Below are 14,096 nucleotides of genomic sequence, written 5' to 3' on the forward strand. Positions count from 1 at the left end.
AAAAAAAAAAAAAAAAAAAAAAATTTATATGGCAGGTAACGCAGTTTAATAATAGTACAAGAAGCTACAAACCCATCGAAAGGTTTGTCGACCATATATCTTTAATTAGATTTTTGTATTGTCGCAATAATGTGCGAGTTTTAAAACAGTGGCACCGTTAGAAATGGTACCAAACAAGCTGTCTATAGATTTGTCAACTAGTTTTCTTATAGAATTAAATGGAACAGATAAAATATCCAATTTAATAGCTGCATATAATTAGCTATCTACTCAAATTTAAAGCAAATATTAATGCATATCCAAATCCCAATAGAGACTCTTCCTTTTGTTTTTTTGTGTTGTGTTTTCTGTTGTACAAAGTCCATGCATCTCGACATGCATTGAGTGGGGGATTAGGGTAGAAAATTATATGGGGCACCAATCGTAATTTAGCTAGAGATTTTTTTTACAACAAAAAAAATTGAGAAAAACAATAAAATGAAAAACAATTATAGATGAAAGTACGGATTACACCCTGTAAAATTGTTAGATCCACCCTTTCGATCTTGATTAATGACTAATCTCCGCCTATCATTGATTATCTAATTATGTTTTTCTAATTTTATTGTAACTTGTTTAATCCGATTACTTTCCGCTTAATTTTTTGTATATGAATTATTTTTGGAGCCAAATATAAATTGATTTTTTTTTGTTATTTAGACATTTAAATTAAGAGTTTCTGATCTTTTACACTAACTAATGTATAAAATTTTAATAAAAATCATAAAATTTTATATTAAAATTACTTTTTATGTGTTTATCATAAATTGAAAGACAATACTATAGTTTTATACTTTATGAGATGATTTTCTTTAACATAAATAGATTATACATATATTTAGTACTATATATTTTTATTTTTTATTAATTTAATAAAATAACCCTAAAACTAGTCCCGATTAATCTCTGTTTAATCTCCATTTTTTTTGCTAGATGTTAGGCCTATCTCGGCTATCTGACTAGTGCCTAGCGATTTTTAAAACAAAATCAAATCCTTCACCAATGATATAATATATATGAGCTAAGTGAAATTATTGTAAAGCCTCTCATTTGAACTGTTTTAATAAATAAGTGTCTGACACGTGTCTTACTTCTGTCACACGTAGATCCGCCCTTATATGCATTTACCATTTCTTGGCATTTCAAAACAATAAAATACTATCTTGATAGTTGATATCACTCACATGTTCACCACCACGTCTACAAATTAGGTACACTATTTTTTTAGAAAAACATGTTGTAAAAATGATATGAAAAACCTTTTAAGAACGTTTCTATTATTATAAGACCATTTAGCAAAAAAATAAAAAAGAATAAAACGAAACTCTTACTAAATGTCAATTAAAATTTGTAAAACTCCACCGATATTGAGAAGAAAAAAACTGTAATACCTCGACTACTGCCATCTTTCAGTAGGCTTTATGTTTATTTCCGGCCCATAAGTCTATTTCGTTTAATAGATCTCACGTCTTTTCACTAGGCCCGTGTGCCTATCCATATTCGACGATCGGTTTGCTACGTCTGAGAGGCTTTAAAGACTTGTTACCATCCCTATAAATCACCACATAATATTTTCCTGTGTTTTATACTCACTCGCACAGTTCCGACAGTCACTTCCCGGAAGGTCATCCATCCTATGACTACTCCAGCATAAACACGCTTAACTGTGGAGTTCTCTTAGGATCCTTGACCGAAAAGATAAGTGCACTTTGGTGATATAGGAGGCCAAATCAATTCTTATAAAACTCTTCGCAAGTTTCTGAAACTGGGGTGTCACAATTCATCCCCACTAACAGATCACAACGTCCTCGTTGCATACCAAGACCGTCACCCCCGATGGTGTAAGCCCACTTGACTCCACACTCGTCTGGGTTCGGCTTTGATACCACTTGTAATGCCCCGACCTTCACCTCTTAGTGGACCCCATATACACTCCCAGTCCACAGGCCTAGTTAGAGGACGTGAGGCCCATTAAGAAAGGTAAGCCCGTAGACTTGGAGTGTACATGGAGTCCACTGAGTGGTGACGGTCGAGGCGTTAAAAACATCCAATCAAAATATTATACAAAGAGCTTAAATCAACAAGGCATAAACAGGGACAATAATTGTTAGAAAAACTTGAGATCAGAACGTATAACCTGTAGCAATGATCCCACAGTCTATACTCGACTTCTTGTCCTGCAGTTAACAATAAAAAAAACTCAATCTAATCTAGAAGTGGAACTCTCAATTCCAAGAGTCAGCAAACAGCATCTCTCACAAATTTTAGAAACTAAAACATATATCATAGCCACTGCCATCTCATTGCCTCAACAAGTTTATTTTGCCAAATTTTGGATAGTAACTCGGAATCGTTGACTAAAATAGAAAATAAGAATGAATAGAGAAACCACAAAATCCAGTAAATTCCCAATCAGCAAAGCTATACTCACGGTTTAAGCCATGCCTTACATTATCAGTTTTTCACCATCAAGATGATAACAAAGCTTCATATAATTTGTCGATTAATTTTCTCAACAGGAAAAGATTGAGAATCACAGAGATTTGTTGTATGTATTGAGCCTTGATTATGTGAAATGAGAATTGTTGAATGTATCACCCTGTTTCACAATGAGAAACCAAAATTAGATATTCAAAGAAGAAACATGAGCAACAAGATACAAGTCACTTTCAATAGATATTGAACTCATGAAATATATCATCTTACAACTCCACACAAAATCTAAAAGGCATGTCATCACTTCTAATCAACAAGTTCTTACAATAGCAAGTCTGATAAGTGATAAGAAAATAATCAAGTCTTAAAATCAAAAGCAAATTGGACCTGAAACCGTGCGACGACCCGACGAAGAGAGATCAAGCTACTACTTTGCAAAATATAATTGAGAAGAAGGGAAGCCGCCATTGACGAGTTCATAAGAGATTGTAAACTAAGAGGGATGAAAGATGTCACAAACAAATCAATACCGAGCAAGGTTCTCTCACGAAAAAGAGTTGAGCTTAAGAGAAGGCTAAAGGTTGAAACCAACTGATACATACAAGAGCAGCGCCCTATCTACCCAAAGAACATTCCAAACCGAAGTTGGTCATATCTCTACCCTTCATCATAAACTTCATCTCAAACCCATTCTTTCATTCTTTAGACTTGGTCTTAGGAGGAGTTCACTTCTTATCATTCTAGCGGATTGGGAAATCTTTACTATCAATAAGGTTCTTTTTCTTGTCTTCTAAGGACTCTAGACATTTTAAACATTTTGCTTTCTTTTCTTTGTCTAATCATTTCGTTTTATGCTCATAACCAATAACTCATTATTTCGCTCAACCCAAATCCTTTACTAGACTTGTAAACCTTGAAAACACATCCCCCTCCTAAAAAGTTTCTACCCTTAACTTTCTTTTTACTCTTCGCTTTTCTGCACAAATCCATACCCAATGCCCAAAGTCGAGTTCTCACCTAGTCCTACTAGTCCGGATAACGCGAACTAGAACTACACAGGATCCTACTCTTGTCGGTTAGAACCTAACACTTTCTAACAAGCTCAACTCGGAAAAAGGCCTGACACTCAAGAATACAATTGGCTTGAAAGAAGGGTTGGTTAATGTTGCGGGGAACTGTTCCAAAGATGGGAATCAGCTACTTAGATTAACAAGGGTGGTAAAAAGGAGAAAGATAATCCAAGCATGTATGTGGTATCCATGAGTTCAATTACAATGCATAACAGGATAATTGCAAGCCAGGATTAGGTTCATGTAGATAGGGAATGATATCAATTCAAAACATGCTTCAATCTTACAATTTCAAGTTCAATCAACATGCATCAAAGAACTAATAACAAGGGCCTTGATCCTATCCTATTGAATTCAGCATGCTACCAAGGTTAACAATCATCATCAACCCCTATGCTAAATGCAACAACCCTATATGAATGACACTACACTCAATCATAATATGCAAGTGCAAGCTACATGAACACACTCGGTTTTTTGTCGAAATTTTCGAATTTTGTTTTTCATTTTTTTTGGTTTTTCTATGCAAAGAAATGAATGCAGACTCAAACATGATATGATACAAAAATATGAAATAAGAATCACAGAACACAACATCAAATACATCATCTCAAACCCTCCCCCAAACTTAAATTACACAGTCTCCTGTGTAAGAAAAATTTGCAGAAGGATTTGAGAATCACAATAGAAACAATGCAGGAATGAAATGGTATATACAAAGGAAGGTAGGAGTACCTCAGTAGTCGAAGAAGGAGTCGGTGCTCGCCCAAGGAGGAGCGTTGTACTGTCTTTGTCCCTCGCCTTGATCCGGATCTGCGGGAGTGACCTCAACTGTTTGCGTGTTCTGAATTGTATTCGGCTGGTCATCGCACTGTATGTTGTCGACTCTAGACTCACCATGGTCCGATACTACCACCTCGGTAGGCTGATGATCGTCTTGATGTTCGACCTGCTGCTCAACCTCCTGCATACCCTGATAATCACCTTGACCTTCATCTCGCTGGTCAACCTCTTGCTCAGATTGAGCTGCGGGACGACGTGCTGATCGCCAACTAGAAGAGGCTCTGGAACCTTGCGAACCGCGTCTCTGTCTCTACCTAGACTCGTGTGACGAGTGGCGTGAAGGAACGGGTAAGGGCTGGCGCTCCCGAGGTACATATGAAGATTGACGTGATGGACAGGGATTCGGAGAAGGTGTTCGCGCTAGGGTCGCGGAAGGGCGTCCTGACATTGGTCTAGTGTCCTCAGGGATAGACCTAGGGATAGCGGTTGTGGAAGTCGAGCAGCTAAACTTGCGCATGAAGCTCTTGATAGTCTTGGTGAAGCTGCTGAGCGCCTTGTCTCTGGCCTTTTCCATCGCTGAAGTTGGTTGAGGCGTTGATGAGCTGCTCTGACCCCCTTAGCCATTCTCGGGTTTGAGTACTCCTCGAAGTAGAACTATTTTGGGCGGTACTCCTCGGTGTCTTCCTCCATTGGCTTAGCCTCTGCTTCCGCAACGTCTACATGCTCCTCCTCAGCTTCATAATTGTATAGGGTATCCGCGGGACGGATGAACTCGATATGCTCACCCCCTAAGATCGTAGTTAACTCGATGCGAGGGAGGAGTAATCTCGAAGGACCGACAGCAGGATGCACAAACTTGTAGAGCAACCGTCCATGCCTAAGACCCCAATCCAAAGTGCGTAGCTGTCGCAGGTTGTTGATGTCTATCCAAGGTGGTGGGTGCGACTCAGAGTGTAGGGGAACACCAGCAGCCTCAAGGAACCAAGTCACTACGCCTCCCATGCATAGCACTCTGGGAGTGTGGTTGCTGCTGAGCCTCGAGACCCAGTTCTTGTATGACATCAGGTAGTTGATAAGGTAGAGCGAGACAGAAGTGTTAGGTATGTCACCTTGCATCGCGGTGCAATCCATGGCAGTGAATGAGAGTCCCTTAAGCGCGAGATTAATCATCTCAAGCTCTCCGTTCGTCATGTATCCCTTGATCTCCTTGGCGTAGAATGCATTCGAAACTGCCTTTTGGAAGTAACGCAACACTGGGCTTCGCAGGTTCAACGCTTTTGTCTTCGATGAAGTGAATGTGGGCATGCTCTCAATTGTTGCCCAGAGTTCGGCTATCTCAGTCTGCTCAAATTGCGGCGTAATCCCCGTTCCGCTGGGAAATCCAAGCATCTCTTCGACGGTTCTGAGGGTGAGAGTGTAGAATTGGCCTTGGACGCAAAATGTAATGTAACCCATACCTCCATCAGACATCATTCCCGGCTCATCCGCATATAAGTGCATCTCCAGAGTGCAGAGGAACTGAATTGTCTCCTCCCTGTATCCATTCTTGGGTGTGTTCATGATTCTCTCCAGATGGCACCGCCTAAACAGATATTGAACATCCTCTGCAATCCCAAAAGCTGCATCGTCTCCACATGGGGATACCTTGTGCCATCGAATTCCAACTGCTGGAATAGCTCGTAGTATTCCTTGGGAGTTAGTTTCGTCTCAGCGCTCTTCCGTGAGACCGATTTTCTCGGAGCTTGTTCTGAACACAACGCAGGTTCCTCCTGTTCGTAATCACTCCCCTCCTCCTTTGAGTTTGAAGCTCGTGCCGGCCTCTTTCGGTGACTCTTGCTCTTAGAGAGTGGTTTGTCTGGTCTGCTTGACCCAGTGCCTTGCGTAGGCGGCTTAGAAGTAGCAACACGTCCTGGTACTTCACTACCATACTTATCATACATCTCATCCCAAAAATTGTCAGACATTGTAGAGGGATTGACGAGAGTGAGTATGGATCGATCGAGATTTTTGCAGTGGCTTGATCACGGGGATGGTCGATTGACGGAGTGACGACGGTGGCGCGAATGATAGTGGCTCGATCAGATTTTGCGAGATGGGCTCGAGCGGGATGTAAGCTGGATCGAGCAATGGTTGGACCAGCGAGAACGGCTTGGCTCGATCGAGGTTTCAGCGATGTTGGCTCGAGCGAGACAGTAGAGTGAGATGGCGCGAACGGATTTAGACAGTAGCTCGAACGAAACAGTTGGACCGCGTAGACGTGCTTCTCAAACGAGGAAGTGTGGCGGCTCGAGCGGTTGCAGAATAGGTCGGCTCAAGCGGTTTTGGACCAGCGAGAATAGCTTGGCTCGAACGAGGGTAGCAGTTGACGGCTTGAACGAAAGTTGAGCGTGTCTCGCGCGTGTGGCTTGATCGGGTCTTGTAGGACTCGACGGAATGGTTCGATACGGACACGGCTCAATCAAGCTTGAAGACTGGCTCGAGCGAGACGGTTCAAGAGGGACTGTATGGCTCGAGTGAATTAGTAACACGGAACAAGTTGACGGAGCGGGCTCAAGAGGAGGTGTGTCGGATCGATTGAGAACTGGTGAAGCGAGTTAGGTGAGGAGAGAGGGTAAGGTGAGGGTTTGTTTGTTTTGTGGAAGTGAAGGGTGAGGGAGAGTGTTGATTAAATAATGGGGATGGTGAAGATGTCGTGCAAGTGGGAGAAGAAAGAAAGAGTGCAAGTGGGAGAAGAAAGAAAGAGTGCAAGTGGGGAAATGTGGGAGGATAGGACACAAAGGTGATGTTTCTGGTCATAGGGAGCAAGGAGGGGAGAGGGTGAGGTGATGGGAGAGATATCACGTGGGAGTGAGGTGGCAAAAAAAAATAGTAATGAAGATTCACTCTCCTAAATTTTCTTTTGTTCCCACATAAAACCAACACACTCTGACTTCTTCTTTTAACTGCACAATTTTTTTTTTTTTTGCTTAGACTCCTTTCTGTAGACTCCTGATCACAAAAAAACCAAAAAAACAAAAATCAAAAACATAAGGATCTTAAAACGAAAAATATTTAAACTGATACCTTTGGGACTTCCTCCCAAGTGAGCTTGTTTAAAGTCCCTATCTTGACTTTGCAGCTTTTAGGCTTTTGGGGGTTCATGGAGGAGCACAGAAGACCCTTCTGGTTGGACATGGTCAACTAAATACTTTTTTACTCTTTGGCCGTTTATAGTGAATTTACTGCCATCCTTGTTCAGAAGAGTGATGGCTCCAAATGGCAGAATGTCTTTGACTGTAAAAGTTCCAGACCACCTAGACTTAAGCTTTCAAGGAAATAACTTAAGTCTGGAATTGAACAGCAAAACCTGATCTCCAGCCTTGAGCTCCTTGACAATAATCCTCTTGTCATGAAAATTCTTTGTCCTTTCCTTGTAAATCTTGGAACTCACATAAGCATCAAGTCTTATTTCTTCCAACTCATAGATGTCTAGAGTTCTCTTAGCCTGAGCAGTATCAATATCCAAGTTCAGCAACTTGATAGCCCAAAGAGCCTTGTACTCAACCTCTACAGGGAGATGACATGCTTTACCATAGATCAATTGAAATGGTGTTTGTCCTATTGGCGTCTTGAACGTTGTTCTGTACGCCCAGAGAGTCTCGTCCATCTTGGCAGACCAATCTTTCTTTGAAACTCCTACAATTCTTGACAAGATCCCCTTGATTTGTTTATTCGAGACTTTAACCTGTCCGCTGGTCTGAGGATGATACGCAGTAGATACCTTGTGCTTGACCCCATACTTTCTCAACATACTCTCAAATACCTTGTTGACTAAGTGAGAACCATCATCACTTATCACTGCTCTGGGTATCCCATACCTTGGAAATATTATACTTTTGAATAGTTTCAGAACAACCTTGTGATCATTGGTAGGACTGGCAATGGCTTCGACCCACTTGGAAACATAATCAACTACTACCAGAATGTAGACATTATTCCAATTAGATGGAGGGTTGAAAGGTCCCATGAAGTCTATTCCCCAAACATCAAATATCTCTACTTCCAGGATCGGATTCTGGGGCATCTCGTTCCTCCTTGTGATGTTGCCCATCCTCTGACAAGCATCACACTTGGTGATGAAACCGTGAGTGTCTTTCAACAAGGTTGGCCACCAGAGACCCGCTTGGGGAACTTTCTGAGCTGTCTTGAATGTGGCGAAATGGCCTCCATAGGTGAAACCGTGACAGTGCTCAAGCACTCCCTGCACTTCCCCTTCTGCTATGCATCTTCTGAACAGACCGTCAGAACCTCTCTTGTACAGATAGGGTTCATCCTAGAAGTAGTGGTTGACCTCTCTGAGAAGCTTCTTCTTCTTGTAAGGATCCATGTCATTAGGAACTTCTCCACAGACCTTGTAATTCACGACATCTGCATACCATGGTGCCATGCATTTGATTTTCAGGTTGTCAAGCTTTGTGTCATGCATCTGCTCGCAAACCTGGGTGACCAGAAGTTGTTCCTCAGGCATTGAGTCATCAATTGCAACAGCATCTCCAATCCTCATTCTTGACAAGTGATCTGCAACTCCGTTTTCTATGCCTTTCTTGTCAACTATCTCCATGTCAAACTCCTGAAGTAGCAAAATCCATCTCAGCAGTCTCGGCTTGGTATCATTCTTTGAATAGATGTGTCTCAAAGCAGCATGGTGGGTATACACTATGACCTTCGAACCCACAAGGTAACTCCTGAATTTTTCGAATGCAAACACAACTGCTAGGATCTCCTTCTCTGTGGTTGCATACCTTCCTTGAGCCTCATCCAGGGTGCGACTTGCGTAGTAGATAACATGGAGCTTCTTGTCAATACGCTGTCCGAGAACAGCTCCAAATGCGAAGTCTGAAGCATTACACATGATCTCAAAAGGGTGATCCCAATTCGGAGCTTGTACTATTGGAGCTGAAACCAAGGCCTCCTTGATCCTGCTGAAAGAATCTAAGCATGCTGCATCAAATTCGAACTCCACCTCCTTGCACAGCAACCTTGTCGATGGTCTTGCAATTTTTGAGAAGTCTTTAATGAATCTCCTGTAAAACCCAGCATGTCCCAGAAAACTTCTGATGTCCTTCACTGTCTTAGGTGGTTGAAGCTGAGTCATGAACTCAATCTTAGCTTTGTCAACCTCAATTCCTTTCTCAGAGATCTTGTGTCCCAGGACGATTCCTTCTCGACCATGAAGTGGCACATCTCCCAGTTCAGCACCAAGTTCGTCTCCTCACATCGCGTCAATACCCTGCACAAATTCAAAAAACCGGAGGAGAAAGAGGAACCGTATACAGAGAAATCGTCCATAAACACTTCCACTGACTTCTCAATCAGATCCGAAAAAATTGATGTCATGCACCTTTGAAAGGTGGCAAGAGCATTGCACAAACCAAATGGCATGCGTCTGTAGGCAAAAGTGCCAATAAGGACAAGTGAAGGTTGTCTTTTCCTGATCATTTGGGTGGATAGGGATCTGGAAGAATCCACTATACCCATCTAGGAAAGAATAATAGGGATGACTAGCTAATCTTTCTAACATTTGATCAATGAAAGGAAGAGGAAAATGATCTTTCCTAGATACAACATTCAACTTCCTATAATCAATGCACATCCTATGTCCTGTGATGGTCCTAGTTGGGATTAGCTCATTTTTTTTCATTTTTGATAACAATGATTCCCCCCCCTTTTTAGGTACACAATGCACTGGAGATACCCAAGTACTATCAGAGATAGGATAGATAACTCCAGCATCAAGCAGTTTCAGGATTTCTTTCTTAACTACTTCCTTCAGATTAGGATTCAATCTCCTCTGGGGTGCAATACTAGCATAAGACTCATTTTCAAGATTGATCCTATGTGTGCAAAGACTAGGTGAGATTCCCTTGATATCATCTAAGGAATAACCTATAGCCCTTCTATACTTCTTAAGCTCAGTTACTAGCAACCCCAATTCATCATCACTCAACCTGGCATTCACTATGACAGGATAAGTAGAATTGGTTCCCAGAAAAACGTACCTGAGTCCGGAAGGGAGAGTTTTGAGTTCTACCTTTGGAGCTTTCAGTTCCGACCAGTCGTCAGCATGAGGGTCGGGAATGATCTCTGTCGAGTGGGAGGGGTGCGACTCGATCGAGCGGGATGTCGGTGCCTCGAGTCGGGTGATGACTGATAACATCGATATTTTACCCATTTTAGCTATAGTTTTAGTATGCATTTAGGAAGAGTTTGATATGATTTCAAGGCTTTTATGTCCATTATCAAGTATTTTAAGTTTCAAGAAGGCTTTACAGGTTTTATAGCAAAAAGGACCAAAAGGCAATGAAAATACGTTTTAGGAAAGTTTCAGAGCTTTACAGTACGGACAACGTTTGAAGAACTTCCAGAACTCACATTTCGACGTACTTGGCGTCTATGGAAAGCTGAGAGAGTCATGTTTCTCCTCGTTGTAGAATAAAGTCAATCCATCCAACCATCCGGAAGTTATGCCCGATTTACCGAGACGTACCTTAAACCGACGTAAGGAGAACCATCAAGCCAATGGGCTTTTAATTGAAGGCCTGACCAGCTACCACCACGGCGGCCCAGTACAAGTCTTCACCACCGTTCTAGAAGCTTCCTACGCCGCCCCTTGCCATGCACTTAACAAGAGAAGACGTTTCTACCCTTACAAAACCCTAAACCTAGACAGAACCCTATAAATACTCTTCTAAGCCCTAGGGTTTTGAGTGTGCAATCATTCGAGCAGCAAAGAGACACGACTAGAGGAGCAGCCGACGTCCAGACCTCTCCCTCGTCCCTCTATTTGAAGCTTTGAGATCCACCAACTCCTTCTATTATATTTGCTTTGTACTTTGTTTCTAAGGGAGAAGATCCTACAACTTTGTTTGACAATCATTGAAGTAATATCTAAAACCCTTTTCTCTATTTATTCTTTTTTGTTTATGAATTGTTTAAACCATGCTTTGATGATTCCCTTAAACATGCTAGAGTAGTTTTCTAGTTGGGTTTAAAGGGATAAATAAAAGGGGGGAGATGATCTTAGTTAGGTGGCAATTTTTAGGGTTTGTTAGATTTAAATCTANATTCTATTCTTTAATTTTAAGTGTTTACTTAATGCTTTAAGTTAGCCTCATGAACTAACTATGATCTAAAGTGTGTGTGTTTTTCCAAAAGCTTGCATGTGTGCTTGACATAGCTTAGATGTGTGGGGAGACATAGGAAGCACGTACCCTTACCTATGGAATTCCACGGATTATAATCGAACATGTTTTAAATGTTTTGATCTATGCGTTGTTGCCTGCGACAGTTGAGTAACGAATTGTAGTGATCTTAGACGGTTAGCTTAAGAAATTTAAGTTAACGGTTCATTAGTGTTTCGTAGTCCGAGTTTTAGATAAACAAACTAACCCTAAACTTTCCTAGATAGATAGATCATTGAACCCCTGCGATTCCCCTTGATGCCCAACGCTTGTTTCATTTATTTTACTTGCTTTTATTTACATTCATTTGCTTGCTACAACCGTGACAACCAAAACCCTAATTTTATTGAGTCCTAGCCTTACTTACCTCTGTCGGATTCCGTTAAACAACAACTTTCTCTCTGTGGGATCGATCCTTAAATACTACTACCGATTAGCTGTGCACTTTCAGCAGTTGTGTGGTCTTTTTAAGGTAAAAGATTTGAAGTGAAAAACCACACACATCAAAGCTTTTTGGCGCCCTTGCCGGGGAGAGATTGTTGTTTACAAGAGTCTACGAACTAGAGTAACATCTAGGACACCTTGCTTTTAATTTTTCTTTTTGTTTTTCATTGTTTCAGGAGACCTTGAGGATGAACCTCGACGCTCTCCCAGGAGAGTTTTGAGAATCTCACAATAGCCAAGCTCATGTCACATTACCGAGCCACGGACGGAGACAACTCCGGTCCGCAAGCCCACTCGCTGCAAGGTACAAGCATTGGTCGCTCTCGACCAAGCATTGTACCATCACTTAGGCAACCTTGTCGCAGTCCTTTCACTCGACCATCTGGAGGCCGAGCACCACTTGGACCAGCTTACTGCCGAGCTGACCACTCTTACACGCCGTACCACACGGACGTGCCATGATTTGCAACGGACCATCACCTTGATCCGCAAGAAGTTATGAATGTCGTTGTATATGAAAACGTTTTCTATGACAATCGAAAACCAATCACTTCAAGGAGCTCTTACAATGAAGACAAGCTCATGCAGATGATGGATGAACTTATATCAAGTCAAGAGGAGGCTGATAGAGTTCTAAATGCTAAGTTGGACAAGATGAGCATTGTGTTTGGAGCCAAACTCGAGACTATCACCAAGGACGTTACACGCTTGGAGGAACAAATCAATGTTGTGAACAATCAAGTCTTAAACAACACGGAGTATATTGATGATGACCAAACGAAGATTATCAATAAGGGTTACACCATCGGGAGCCGCCTAGAGTGGAAAATAGAAGCCTTATTCAACAAATCCGGTGAATGGAATAATTGGAGTGAAGGTCAATTATATCAACCTACTGATGCTGAAGAAGAACATGGAGCCTCATATGAGTATCCAACCGATCCTAACAAGTCCAAGGATTGGACTAGAGAAGAGTTTTATCAAACCGATGAAGGAGAAGCTTACTTTGAAGAAAAAGCTAAGAAGAACCCTTATGAAGATTTGCCAAGAGAGAATGATGAGTCCTATGATCTATCATCCACTAAAGAAGATGGAGAAGAGAAGCTCAAAGACTTCTACTGTTGCATGACATATCAGTTCCCTAATGAAGAAGTCACCGAAAACCACAATTTTCGACAACTCCAACATCAAGAGGAAGCTTTCTACCAAGGTAACCCTAGAACTCGACCATCTCCAACACCTTATGAAGTTTATGAAGATTGGGAACCTGTCCCAAGTCACCGGCCAAGTCTTTTTCAAAAGCCTTATCCAACACTACAAGAAAACAGGTGATCGACCACTGTAGGAATAGTCACTAAATAGTCGTTGAGTGAAAATTTGCGACTATTTTGCGGCTATACACTGTTGTAGCTAATATTTTGTCGCTAATACAGTTGGTCGTTAATTAGTCGGTATTTAACGACTATACACTGTTGTCGGTAAATTGTGGTCATGTAGTCGTTATGTAGTAACTAAATTTATTGACAATTTGACGACTAGTGTACGACTATATTAGTAGTTGTCGTGTAATAGTCGTTAAATATGACGACTAATTTACGACGAAGTTACGACTTTGTTACATGAATAAAATTGCAATACTAGGTTGTCGTTAAATAGTCGTCATATTTAACGACTATTTAACGACAACCTAGCGACAATGTTCCGTCTAAATGACGACTACATAACGACAACTTTGTTTTAGAAAATAATAAAATTAACTGGTTATTATTGTTTTGTAATCCTGATATTAATCCTGATTTTAATCCTGAAATTAATGAAATGGAGAACAAACATAATATACAAGTCCAAAATCTAATGAAAACACATTATATAAATAACCATAATTTTATTGAAACCAGAAAATACATTAGTCCAAAACAGAAATCAAACCAAAACCAAAGAGAGAAAGAGTTTATAACACATACAAACTGAACAAAAGAACTTGGTTCATGAGTTAAGAGAATATAGGAACCATATTGGAGTTGATCATGTTGTTGGTGAATGTTGATTGTCCTCCTCAGCTGATTGAGAGGCTATAAACTCCAAGTAGGCTGGATTAGTGTCG

This window comes from Camelina sativa, chromosome 1, assembly GCF_000633955.1.
Source record: "Camelina sativa cultivar DH55 chromosome 1, Cs, whole genome shotgun sequence".
NCBI lineage: Eukaryota > Viridiplantae > Streptophyta > Magnoliopsida > Brassicales > Brassicaceae > Camelina > Camelina sativa.